Consider the following 11,913-nt stretch of genomic DNA (forward strand, 5'->3'; position numbering starts at 1 on the left):
TAGCACTATCATTATTGTTATCCTTGATAATGTAGACTTTAACATGCTAATATGTTTTCTAGCTCATCTCCTGGCTTTATAGTCTTCATTAAGCTGTGTGTCCCCATGCTTTTCATAGCCACTGGCAAAAATTGACTATTTAACTCATGTTTCTAAGAATTGTCTACATAAATGTAAATGTTAATAAATAGACTGATCTAATTTGTTTAGAGTTTTAAGTGTTCTTAAATACGATGAAGCAAAAATAAACATACAACTTATTACTACTCAAAAGTTTTTCCTTGGCATACATCTACTTGTTAAAGTGTGGATATAATGTCTATGGGAAGGGTCCTTATTTATTGGGGTAAAAAGTTACCTGAAGTGTTTTATGTGCTTTTTCTGAACGATTTTCCTGTTTCTGATGAAAAACATTCAGTATGCTCCCTACAAAAGTGCCTCCTTCTAGTGCTCTAAGCTAATATCTCTCCTTTTCTAAACATTTTCAAATCCACCAAAAGGAGTGAACAATCTCAGTATCATACAATATATATATCTCCTCTATACTGAGGAATATTTTCAATCTTTATTACCAAAGGATGAATCACACAGGAGTTAAAATCATGCCCAGTCATGTGAATAAGCATCACACATTTCCTGCACAAACATGCATGTCCTTCCACTCTGTCCTGATTACCTGGAAGGGAGCCTCTGTGGAGGCACTTACATACAGCTATCTGAAATGCATTTAAATAACAGAATGATTGTGAATGCTGTCCTCAACTATCAGTACAAACGCCAAAAGTAAGAAGTAGTAAATTACTATAATTTCCCTCAGTTCTGTTCTCTTTGATTATGGGATAAATTCATTATTGCTATATACAAGCCACCATAAAGGCAAATGGTTTAATATAATTCCTTTATTTTCTAATGGGTTTGTATGGTGGGGTGGGTGTTCTATTCTCTACTGATTTCTTCATGAGTCTGTAGTCAGTTGGGGTGTCTCTGCTGAGCTGGGCTGGGCTTTCTAATGTAATAGGGGCTCAGCTATGGTGACTGACCTAGGGAGGCTTGGCTGGAATAAATAAGCTCTGTCCGCATGTTCTCTCCTTCTCTGGAAGGCACCCAGGATTTGTTCACATGGCTCAGTCCTCAGCCAGGATTCTGAGTGAGAGCAGTGGAAATGCACCAAGACCTGGTAAAATGCACTGTCACTTCTACCATATTTTATTGGCCAAAACAACTGAAATATCCCAAGTCCAACCAAGATTGAAAGGTGCAGAAGAAGACTACAGCTCTGGCAGGGACGAGCTCATGGTCACATTGGTAAGATATGGAAACAGACTAAGAATTCGGCCATATCTGCAAGTATACCGCCATTTGTTTAAATTTTAATTCAGTACAGTTTTATTTCTGCATCCACCCTCAAAAGCTCAAGATCTTAGGGAAGAAAGTGAGAGTACAAATATGTTTAATGAGCAGATGTGGAAATTCTACACTCGATGATCAGGCCCTTACAAACATAAACACCACCCTTTTGTCACTTGTATCCAGCTTGCCATTTCTAGGCTCAAAAAGTAAAACTTTCTTCTTCCAGGTATCTCCTGTCCAGGGACTTAGCTCATTGACTAACAGAGGTAGAGAGCTGTTGCTTTCCTGATACCATCTGTTTTGTCATCCTCATATAATCGTGGCTTCTCTTTTTATTGACCTGCCCTTAACATATTCGTGATGACTTCCAATCTGACACTTTTATTTGTTGGGGGTGGGGTCCTGATGGAAGAAGGTGGCATTTGAAATACTCTGCCTGGGATTTCTATGGCCCACATGGCCTCAGGTCAGAATTGATAGGAAGTTAGTATCCGTGGGAATGACTCTCCATCACTTTTGGTGGATCAATACCCAGCTCCCTAACTCCTCAATGGTGTGTTCAACACTCTCTCAGAGGTCACTGGAGAGATTGAGCCCCAGGTGCTCACTGCAGAAATTGTTCATTCAAACTCTCACTCTGCTGCCTACACCACCCTATCTCACATCCCTTCTTCTCTACTCATGTTTTCTAGATCAACTTCTAAAAATGTACCTGCAATCAATCTTTATCGTAGGCCCTGCAGTTCAGGGAAGTCAGCCCAAGGCAGACATCTATTATAATCTTATTTCAACCGGGCAAACACTAGAACTTCTGATTCACCTCTTGAAATGCATAACAACAGAGAAATAAGTATTTGAGAGAATAAAGTTGCTGACATTATGCTGAGTGAAAGAAGCCAGTCACAAAAGGACAAATAGTGCATGATTTCACTTACACGACATATCTGAAGTAAATGCATAGAAACAGAAAATACACTGGTGGTTGTCAGGCATGGGGGGGGGGAGCATGAGGAGCTGATGTTTAATGGGTGTAGAGTTTAGGTTTTGCAAAATAAAAAAGTTTTGGAGGTTGGTGCACAATAATGTGAATATACTTAACAGCACTGAACTACACTTCAAAAATTGTTAAAATGGTAAATCCTATGTGTTTTTTACTGCTTAAAATTTTTCAAAAAAAAGAAAAGAATTTTGACATGTGCTACAACAGATATTATGTGGAGTGAAATAAACTAGTCAGAAAAAGACAAAAACTGTATGATTCCACTTTAAAAAAATATATTTTATTGATATTTTACAGAGAGGAAGGGAGAGAGATGGGGAGCTAGAAATGCCGATGAGAGAGAAACATCGACCAGCTGCCTCTTGCACAGCCCCCAATGGGAAGTGCCCTCAACCAAGGTACATGCCCTTGACCGGAATCAAAACTGGGACCTTTCAGTCCACAGACAGACGCTCTACCACTGAGCCAAACCGGTTTTGGCTGATTCCACTTTTTTAAGGTCCCAACAGAAATTAAACTCAGAGACCAGAGTTATAAGGGTGGGTGCCTCAGGCTAGTGGAGGTGGAAGAGGAATGAAGGTTTAATGGGGACCGAGTTCCAGTTTGTGAAGATGAGAAAGTCTAGAGCTGAACGGTGATGATAGCTGCATAGGAATGTACTTAATGTCACTGAACTGCCCACCTAAATAATGGTTAAATGGTAATTTCAATGTTACATGTATTTCATCACATTAAAAAAATCCTGGGCAGAAGGCTAAGAGTGGCCACATATAACATTCTTTACTTTTGTGCTCAGACAGTGGCCAGGTGAGAAAAACCCTCTGATTATTTAAACCCTTGAGTTTTGGGGTTTGTTTATTACTAGAGCACAACTGAGCCTGCCCTGACTCAGTTGTGTCAGCTCACACCCATGTCCTCTCCCGTGTATGCTGATGCCCTCAGCCATGGAACTGAGTGCTAGGACGATGGTGAGAAATGAGGCACTTGCTTCAGAAGCAAAACTCAATAGTCAAAAGATGACTCTTATTTGAATGCAGTCTTAACAAAAATCAAAACTAATGCAAAACATGCATGATGATATAAATAGCAAAATGTTAAATTAAGACAGGATCTGTCAAGCAATGTGCCAAGAGATTTTAGAACAGAAGTCAAGGGAATAATTAATTTTTGCTCCTCTTTAGGTTTACCATAGTCCCTGCCCTGGTGAACACTTGAGATGCTCTGCCTGGGGATTTCTATGGCCCATGTGGCCCCAGGTCAGAATTGATAGGGAGTTAGCACTCGTGAGAATGACCCTCCATCACTTTTGGTGGATCAATACCCCAGCTCGAACACTCCTCAACGGTGTTTGACACTCTCTCAGAGATCACTGGAGAGATTGAGTCCCAGGTGCTCACTGCAGAAATTGTTCATTCAAACTCTCACTCTGCTGCCTACACCACCCTATCTCACATCCCTTCTTCTCTACTCATGCTTTCTAGACCCACTTCTGAATACGTACCTGCAATCAATCTTTATCATAGGCTCTGCAGTTCAGGGAAGCCAACCCAAGGCAGACATCTATTACAATCATATTTCAATCGGGCAAACACTAGAACTCCTGATTCACCTCTTAATCTCTCACCAAATCTGTTGTATTAGCGATTTATGACTGGGCAACAAATTGTTCCAAATATAAGGACCTAAAATAACAGCAAATAGTTATGATCTCAGAGATTTTGTGGTCAGAGATTTTATAGCATCTCTGCTTTCTTTGCTTCAGGGTCTCTAATGGGCCACAGTGTTAGCTGAGGGCTTAATGAGGGAAAGGTACATTCCCAAGTCTACTCAGGTGTTGTTGGCAGGACTCAGTTTCTCCCTGGCTGTTCACTAGGCAGGTCCTCACCACATGGGTCTTTCCACGGGGCAGCTCCCAATGTGGCAGCTGGTTTTACCAGAGAAAGAGATAGAGGAAGAGAGAAAGGGAGAGGGAGAGGATGAGGAAGAAAGATAGATAGATAAATAAGTAGATGATAGATAGATGATAGATAGAAAGAGAGAACGCATGCCATGGGAGCAAGATGGAAAACTAAATGTTCTGTAAATAAATCTTGAAAGTGACACTCACCACCTTGGTCTTACTCTGCTGTTAGAACTGAGTCATGAGGCCTTGCCTGCACTCAAGAAGAGGACATTACCCACGGATACCAGGAGGCAGGGATTACTGGGGCTGTCTTGTAGTCTGTCCTCTGATTTTCCTCTTCTTAGTATATGGTTCCACCAGCAGCTGTAGACTCATATGCAACCTGGGCACCTCACTCTGCCTCTCTGGGCCTCAGTGTTCTTCCTAGTGACACGGTGCTCAGGTAAAAATACTACAGTCATGTGTTTCTCTATCTCTAGCCTCACCCAGTGCCAACTTCAGCAAACTTGGAGGGCTCTGCTTTCAAAATCGATCAAGAATTACCCATTTTCTTTTATCTCCTTCATAGCCGCACTCTGGAACAATCTCATTATTTTCCCACTTGGAACAGTGCAGTCACCTCTGTCCTGGTCTTTCAGCTCCCAGTCCACACCCACTACAGGATGTTCCCCCATCAGTGGCCAGAGGGCAACCTCTTCTCAAGAACCCTTGGTGATTCCAACCTCACTCAATACCAACGTCGAAGTCCTCCTTGTGTCCCACAAGGCTCTTCATGTCCTGCCCTGTTCCTCCCTGACATTATCTCCTCCCACTGTCCACTCGTTATTTTCTCCAGCCCCACTGGCTTCCTACTGATCCTGTCTTTCTTGCTTATGTTGAGTGGTGGATATACACAAGCATCTGAGATTGTGTGTGTGTGTGTGTGTGTGTGTGTGTGTGTGTGTTTGTGTGTTTGTGTGTGCGTGCGCGCGTGCACCTTTTTAAAATTGTTCCTCATAGTTCACAGATTCCATATTTGAGAACTCACCTATTTGCACAGTGAAGTTGGAGAAGTGCTGGTCTAGACTATGTGCTCTCACTTTTTAATATGCACAACTGAAGCAGGATAATTACATGTGTTGGGTATTGTTCAGCAGCATTCTTCAGACATTGCCAAATAGCCCTAAGGCACTATCGTCTCTAGTTGAGAACCATTTCCCCACAGTGAAAGCTAGAAGCATCCTGACAGAATTCCAATCAAAACCCCATCTCTTACCAGTTTGAGCTTTGAGCAGATCAGCAAACTCCTTCAAGCCCCATTTCTGCAATAAGAAGAGAGTTCATCATCATACTACCTCACAGAATGAAAGTTTCTAAAAATTAGATCAGATAATTCTTACAAAATGATAAGCTCAGGACATGTGTCATAACAATATCTAAATGTATCTCTTAATATCTATATTATGAAGCACAAATTTCATCTCTTAACTTGTGATATAAATATAACATCCCTAATTTTTGACAAATATGTCAGGAAGCCAAAGAGTATGGTTCCCAGGATTGCACCACAAAGGAACACAGTTCTGCCTGGTTGAAGAGGAGAATAGCAATTTTCTAGAGATATATGTTCTATGTCTCACTCAAAATCAGACTTTGTAGAAAACATAAAGTCAGGGATGGGATAAGGTTATACCTCTGGGAAGCATGTGAGATCAAGACAGGAGCCATACAAACTAAGTACACTTGACTTCTATCCATCTCTTGGGATCAGAGAATCATTAGGAAAATTTCCTTTGTGCTTATTCCAGGTGGTCCAGAGGGAAATCACCTGCTTAGTAGTTGGAATGACATGATGAAAATGTGCCTGGTGATCAGCTATAGAGAGCTGTAAATATCTCCCCTGTGGAGTTCTTAAGCTTGTATAACCTTGGTAGACAGGACATGGTTGTTGCTTTTTATTCCAAAGCTGGCTCAGGAACTCCTTCCTGATGTCTCGTGTGGGGACAGAGCTTTAGTCTCCATCATCAACCATTCAGGGAGGAGTTCCACATGGAGACCGTCTTCTCAGAGAGCCATCCAGGTGAGTCTGGGAGGCCAGTAGGTACATCGGGAAATGTTCAGAGAGGTTGGAACCTGAGAACTTTTGCCTGAGTCACTGTGACCCTAATCATTCTAGCCCAGGGATGAGATATCTCTGTTTGTACTCTAGATTAAGTAACTTATGTGTAATTAATTTAGTTAATACATTAAGAAATATGTGTTTGTTTGAATCTACACTACAAAAACCTCAGTTTACGATTAAGTTATGGGAATAGATGTTCAGTTGGATGACATTATAGAATGAGTGAGATGCATAAAATGATTGCAGTAAAATGAGAACATATCTGAGAAGTTTTGACAAAATAGAATATTAGATGTGGATGACAGCGCAGTGGAGTGAGAGTATTTATATTACACTTCAAAGATGGGGGGTGTTTGCACATGTTTTGTATTTACTGAAAAGACCCTGACCAATCAGAGAGATGGTATCTTACAGAGTAGTTTGTGAGACAGTCAGACTGAATGTCAGAAGCTTGAAATGAGTCTCAATAGCTAATATCAACATGTATGCAGGACTGGGATCCTCCTAGAGCAGGTGTGGATAATGCCCATCCTGCAGGCCTTAGGAGGCTATCAGTATTATTTGGTCTTGCTCTGTCAAGGTATTAGGGTTGAGTTTAAATGTTGACCAAATATAGCAAGCTAATTATTAAGTTGATAATTTTATATGGCCATGAAGTGATGCTATAAATATTCAGATGGCCTTTGACAGAAAAAAGATTCCCTACCTCTTTTTAGAAGTTCAGGAGAAAATCTGTTTCCTTCTCATGACTTAGTGTAGTTGGCCACCTGCATCCCTTGGCACATGTTCCTTCCTCCATCTTTAAGCCAGCTGGGTAGCATTTTCAAAATCTCTCTGAGACCAACTCCTTTGTCTCTTTATCATTTACAGAACCACTGTAGTTACCTTAGTCCTACCTGGATGAGCCAGACTCTTCCTCTATCTTAAAGTCAGTCCATTCTGAAGCCTGTTCCATCTGCTATCCTACTCATCCTCTTGCTATAAAATATATTATATTTGTGTGCTTGGTGGTGGGAGTAATAAGAGGGAAATGTGCTGGAGGACCAGGTACAGGGATTTCTAAAAACCTTCTCATGTCCAGACTCCCATAATGTGTAACCTTAGGCTGGGAGGGCATGGTTATGTTTATTTGCCACTGTTATTTGTTCGTTTGGAGGCCCAATTCTGGCTGGAGACTGAGGCTACACACTTTCCTGCTGTCTTGCTTGTGAACAGAACTTTAGTCTCTATCATCAACATTCAGGGAGGAATTCAGATGTACCCACAATGACTTTCCTCTCATAGATCTTCTCAGGTTGGGTCCAATAACACAGCTGGACCTGCAGGAGAGAGAGGGTCACAGAGAATAGAAGGAGGGACATTTACCTGTTGTCACCTGAGAGCCCATTCGACTTAACCCAGAGACAAGAGATTGCTGTTTGTTTGCTTGATTAATTAACATATTTATTTCAATGCTTACAAAGAATTTATAGTGTGACTGCTACTCAGTTCTTTGATGGTCTTTCATACTCTTTATCATTAAATTGCTATCACACCCAGCCAGCATGGCTCAGTGGTTGAGTGTCCAACTGTAAACCAGGAGGTCACAGTTCATTTCCTGGTCAGGGCACATGCCTTGGTTGTATCTTCAATTCCCAGTAGGTGGGTTGCAGGAGGAGGAAGCTCATCAATGATTCTCTGTCATCATTGACATTTCTATTTCTTCCTCCCTCTCCCTTTCTAAATATATTTCCTATAATTAACAAATATTTCATAGTGAGGGACTAAATGACAGATCATAACTGGTGATGTAAAGTTGAAATGGCCACATTGTTTTGGCTAATGTGTCATGAAGCCCAGTGTGTAACACCCAAAGTTTATATCAAAGGAATTTAGTTCTCCCCCTTATTGAAAAGAAAAAAAATAGCATTTTATGAAGATATCAGGGCCTGTGTCCTTAACACAAGTCAATATTTATAGATTTGAATTTTCTAATCAACACTAGAAATACCTTAAATCAGGGTTGGGATAAGATGCTGGGAGGGTAATCCTCTGAGAGCAAACAGATTTCGTGAGGAAGAACTAGTAGATATTGGATTAATTAGACTTCTCAGCTTGTTTTTGGGAGCAGAATCTCCAGGAAAATATTCTCTTTAGTCCAGACCCACAGGGAAATTAGGTGTTTAGAAGCTGCAGTAACAAGACAGAATTGCACCTAATGAGCAGACATAGGAACCTGTAAATATCTGCTCATCTCCAGTCTCTCAGCGCCTGTGACTTTGGGTTGGATGGGACCTGGTTATTGCTTTTGGAATCCTAATTTTGTCTAGGAGACCCGTGCTTGCCTCCTTCCTGCTGTCTTGTCTGGGCAGAGAGCTTCAGTCTCCATCATCAACCATCCAGGAGGGAGGTTGGACTTTCCCACGGAGACCTTCCTCTCAGAGTTCCCAAACAGGTGAGTCTAGAGATGCAGTATGTACTATATGAAAGTGTCAGGGTCTAAGTCAAAGACATTTACCTGAGGTCTCTTGACAGGTATCAGCCTGTGGTAGTTTGATTGCTCGATTAATAATTAATGAATGATTAGTTTATGATGCTAAAAGGAGAAGTGAGCATTGATCTCAGCAACATATGGGTAATTATTGACAATTAACTGATGGAAGCCCAATTAGAGGTGGCAGTGTGAGGCCTAGAATATTTCAAGTAAAAGTAGAACACATACAATGAGTTTTGCAATCAAAAGAAGTAGGAAAATACAGTGCTGATATGGAATCATGGTCAGTAAAATGAGGGCAACTCTTCTTTGTTTTTCTCATGGGGTCTATTCAACTATGTTTCCATATTGATGAGAAAGATCCAGATCAATCTATTTCTTATAAATATTACCTTGTAACAGTATTTCATAAGACATGCATTTCACAGTATATCCTTTCACTTTGGATATTCAATTCACATGAAAATATTTATTTGATAAGTAAAAGGAGGTATGTTAAATAGCTTAACTTTGCAATTTCTTCATTACCTGTGACCTGTTTGTTATTCATGTTTACTCTCTTGTGAATGTTTACTCTCTTGTCTGTGTAAGTCTTGATATTTGTGTATTGGGGTCAGAGTGTTTTTATTCCTGTTTTTCATTGCATTCATTTAAACAAGGAATAGGAAAATAAAAAATTATATATTTTATTAATTTTTTACAGAGAGGAAGGCAGAGAGATAGAGAGTTAGAAACATAGATGAGAGAGAAACATCGATCAGCTGCCTTCTGTACAACCCCCACAGGGGTTGTGCTCGCAACCAAGGTATGTGCCCCTGACCAGAATCAAACCCAGGACCTTTCAGTCCACAGGCTGACTCTCTATTCACTGAGCTAAACCAGTTTTGGCAGGTTTTTCCCCCACTCACTTTGTTTTCATTGAGTACCTTCATGTATATGTATGTGGGGAATTGTGAGTGTTGATTAATAGTGTCTGTCACCCAGTCATATTGTATTCTCTCCATCTGGCCTGTGCCCTCTCCAAGAAAAGCAATGATGTCACATAAGAAAACTGAGAAAGGGGTTTGTCTCATCTACCATCAACTACATAAAAACTACTGTAACTGGACAATGGGTCCATGCTGCCAGACACTACTTGACCCAATTAAGCAGAGATAGGGTTGAATCATAAAAATAAGCATTTATTCTAGGATTGCAGATAATATGGGAGAGCAGCAGGTCATCCACAAAAATCTGCTTTGCATCCCACTAAAAAGATTACATGTGGAAGTAGCCAAAGGTTATGCCAAATAGGCAGTAAGTGGGGTGGAGATTTGGAAAGGCCTGCAGGTATACAAAAGGGCTGGGATCTTCCCAGGGCTTAGTGATATGCAAGGGCTGGGGTCTTCAAAGGGTTGGTGGCTCATGTGTCTGCAACAAAGTTGTTGATATTTCCATGACAATAGGAAGCTCAAAATGGGAAAATGGGCTGCATCTCCAGGTGAGCTCTCAGGTTCCCTGTGTGTAACTGCCTGCCAGGTTATAATGTGCCTTCTTTAATCAGAACAAAACAGTCATGGTTAACAGTTCATGATTAATATTTCTTACAATTCTAGCTGGTCCCCAACATTCTATTTCTGCCCCTAACAATACTGGTCAAATAAATATAGAAGAGGCACAGGAAAAACTGGTCTTCTGCTTGATGTTAAAAATATTGCACCTGTGTTGTTTTTGTACATTTCCTTTTGTGAGGTATTGGTTTATTTTTTGGTAATTTTTTCTTTGTGGTAGTCAATCTGTAAGCTGTTTCACACCATATGTTTATAACTATCTCTGTCTTTTGGAGAAATTTTATTTTTTTCTCTTTGATCATTTTTGCTTGGCTTCAAGGGGGTGTTATTAGGGTTGGAAAGCTGCTAGAATCCAAAGAAGCTTTTGCTTCCTCATCATCTCTCAGAGACTAGCAGACATCATTAGATCTCTTTTCTTCCTCATGTGCATTTTATTCTTGTGTTTCCCACTACGTTTTTATATGCTCTTGTTTATATTTCTTTAAGTACAGGGTAGAAAATGGACTTAGCCATATGGAACTTCAAGTGTATTTGTCCATGGGAGGCTTATGATAAGACTATGTAAGTACTATTTCTAAATTCTTTTTGGAAAATATACTTGATCAGGACAGCTTGAGTTGTACAATATTTACTCCTAGATGACATAGTGTGGGATAGAGTGAGGAAGACATGGAAATAACAGAGATGAAGAGGCCATTGTGTGTGTGTGTGGGTGTGTACCTTATAAACAGAGGTACCTGGATTCTATTCCAATGTGACTATAATACCAAGGGAAGGTGTTATGGAGGAGATCCTTTATGATTCACTGGATGCTTTTGCAACCAGAATAATAAAGTGCAACATTTATATAGTGAGCATTTAAGTAGTGTACAAGAGCAACATGCAGGCATTTTCTTACTATCCTCTGACACCATCTCTTACCCTGTTCTTTTTTGCTTATTCACCTGGACACACTGGGTCCTTGCAAGCATTGGTTTTTCCAAAACAGCCATCTTCTCAGGGTCTTTGCACTGGCTGTTCCTTTTTGTCTGTCAAGAACTTCCCCCTTAGTCTCCAGTGTAAGGTTTGAGGCGCAGGAAACGAATCAGAGACCACCAAGACATATTAAAGTAAGGTTTATTCCCCAGTAATGAGTGGGACACATTATGGAGGTAGAGAAATCAGAATTAAAGGAGGGGGGAGAGGAGAAAGGACCCAGCGGGGCTGCCTCCACAGACGGAGATGGAGAGAGCAGCACATAGAGGGCTGGGGGAACCTTTTGCAGGGAGGACCAAGAAAGGGTTGGACCCAGGGCGGAACAGGAAGGGGTAGGCGCCAGGGCACGTTGGAACGTGCTGGCTGGTGGTTCAATGTCTTGGGGATGCATCTGTGGCAGATGCCAGTAATGTCATAACTCTGCCCACCAGTTGAGGGGAGGGAGGATCTCACATCCAGCTTATTCTTATTCTTCTTTGAGGTGTTTATTTAACTGTTGCCATTTGGCAAGTCTTGGTTAAACTCTGTAAAATCACACACACAAAAACTACAACCGTCTAC

This window comes from Pipistrellus kuhlii, unplaced genomic scaffold (genome assembly GCF_014108245.1).
Source record: "Pipistrellus kuhlii isolate mPipKuh1 unplaced genomic scaffold, mPipKuh1.p scaffold_m20_p_73, whole genome shotgun sequence".
Taxonomy (NCBI): domain Eukaryota; kingdom Metazoa; phylum Chordata; class Mammalia; order Chiroptera; family Vespertilionidae; genus Pipistrellus; species Pipistrellus kuhlii.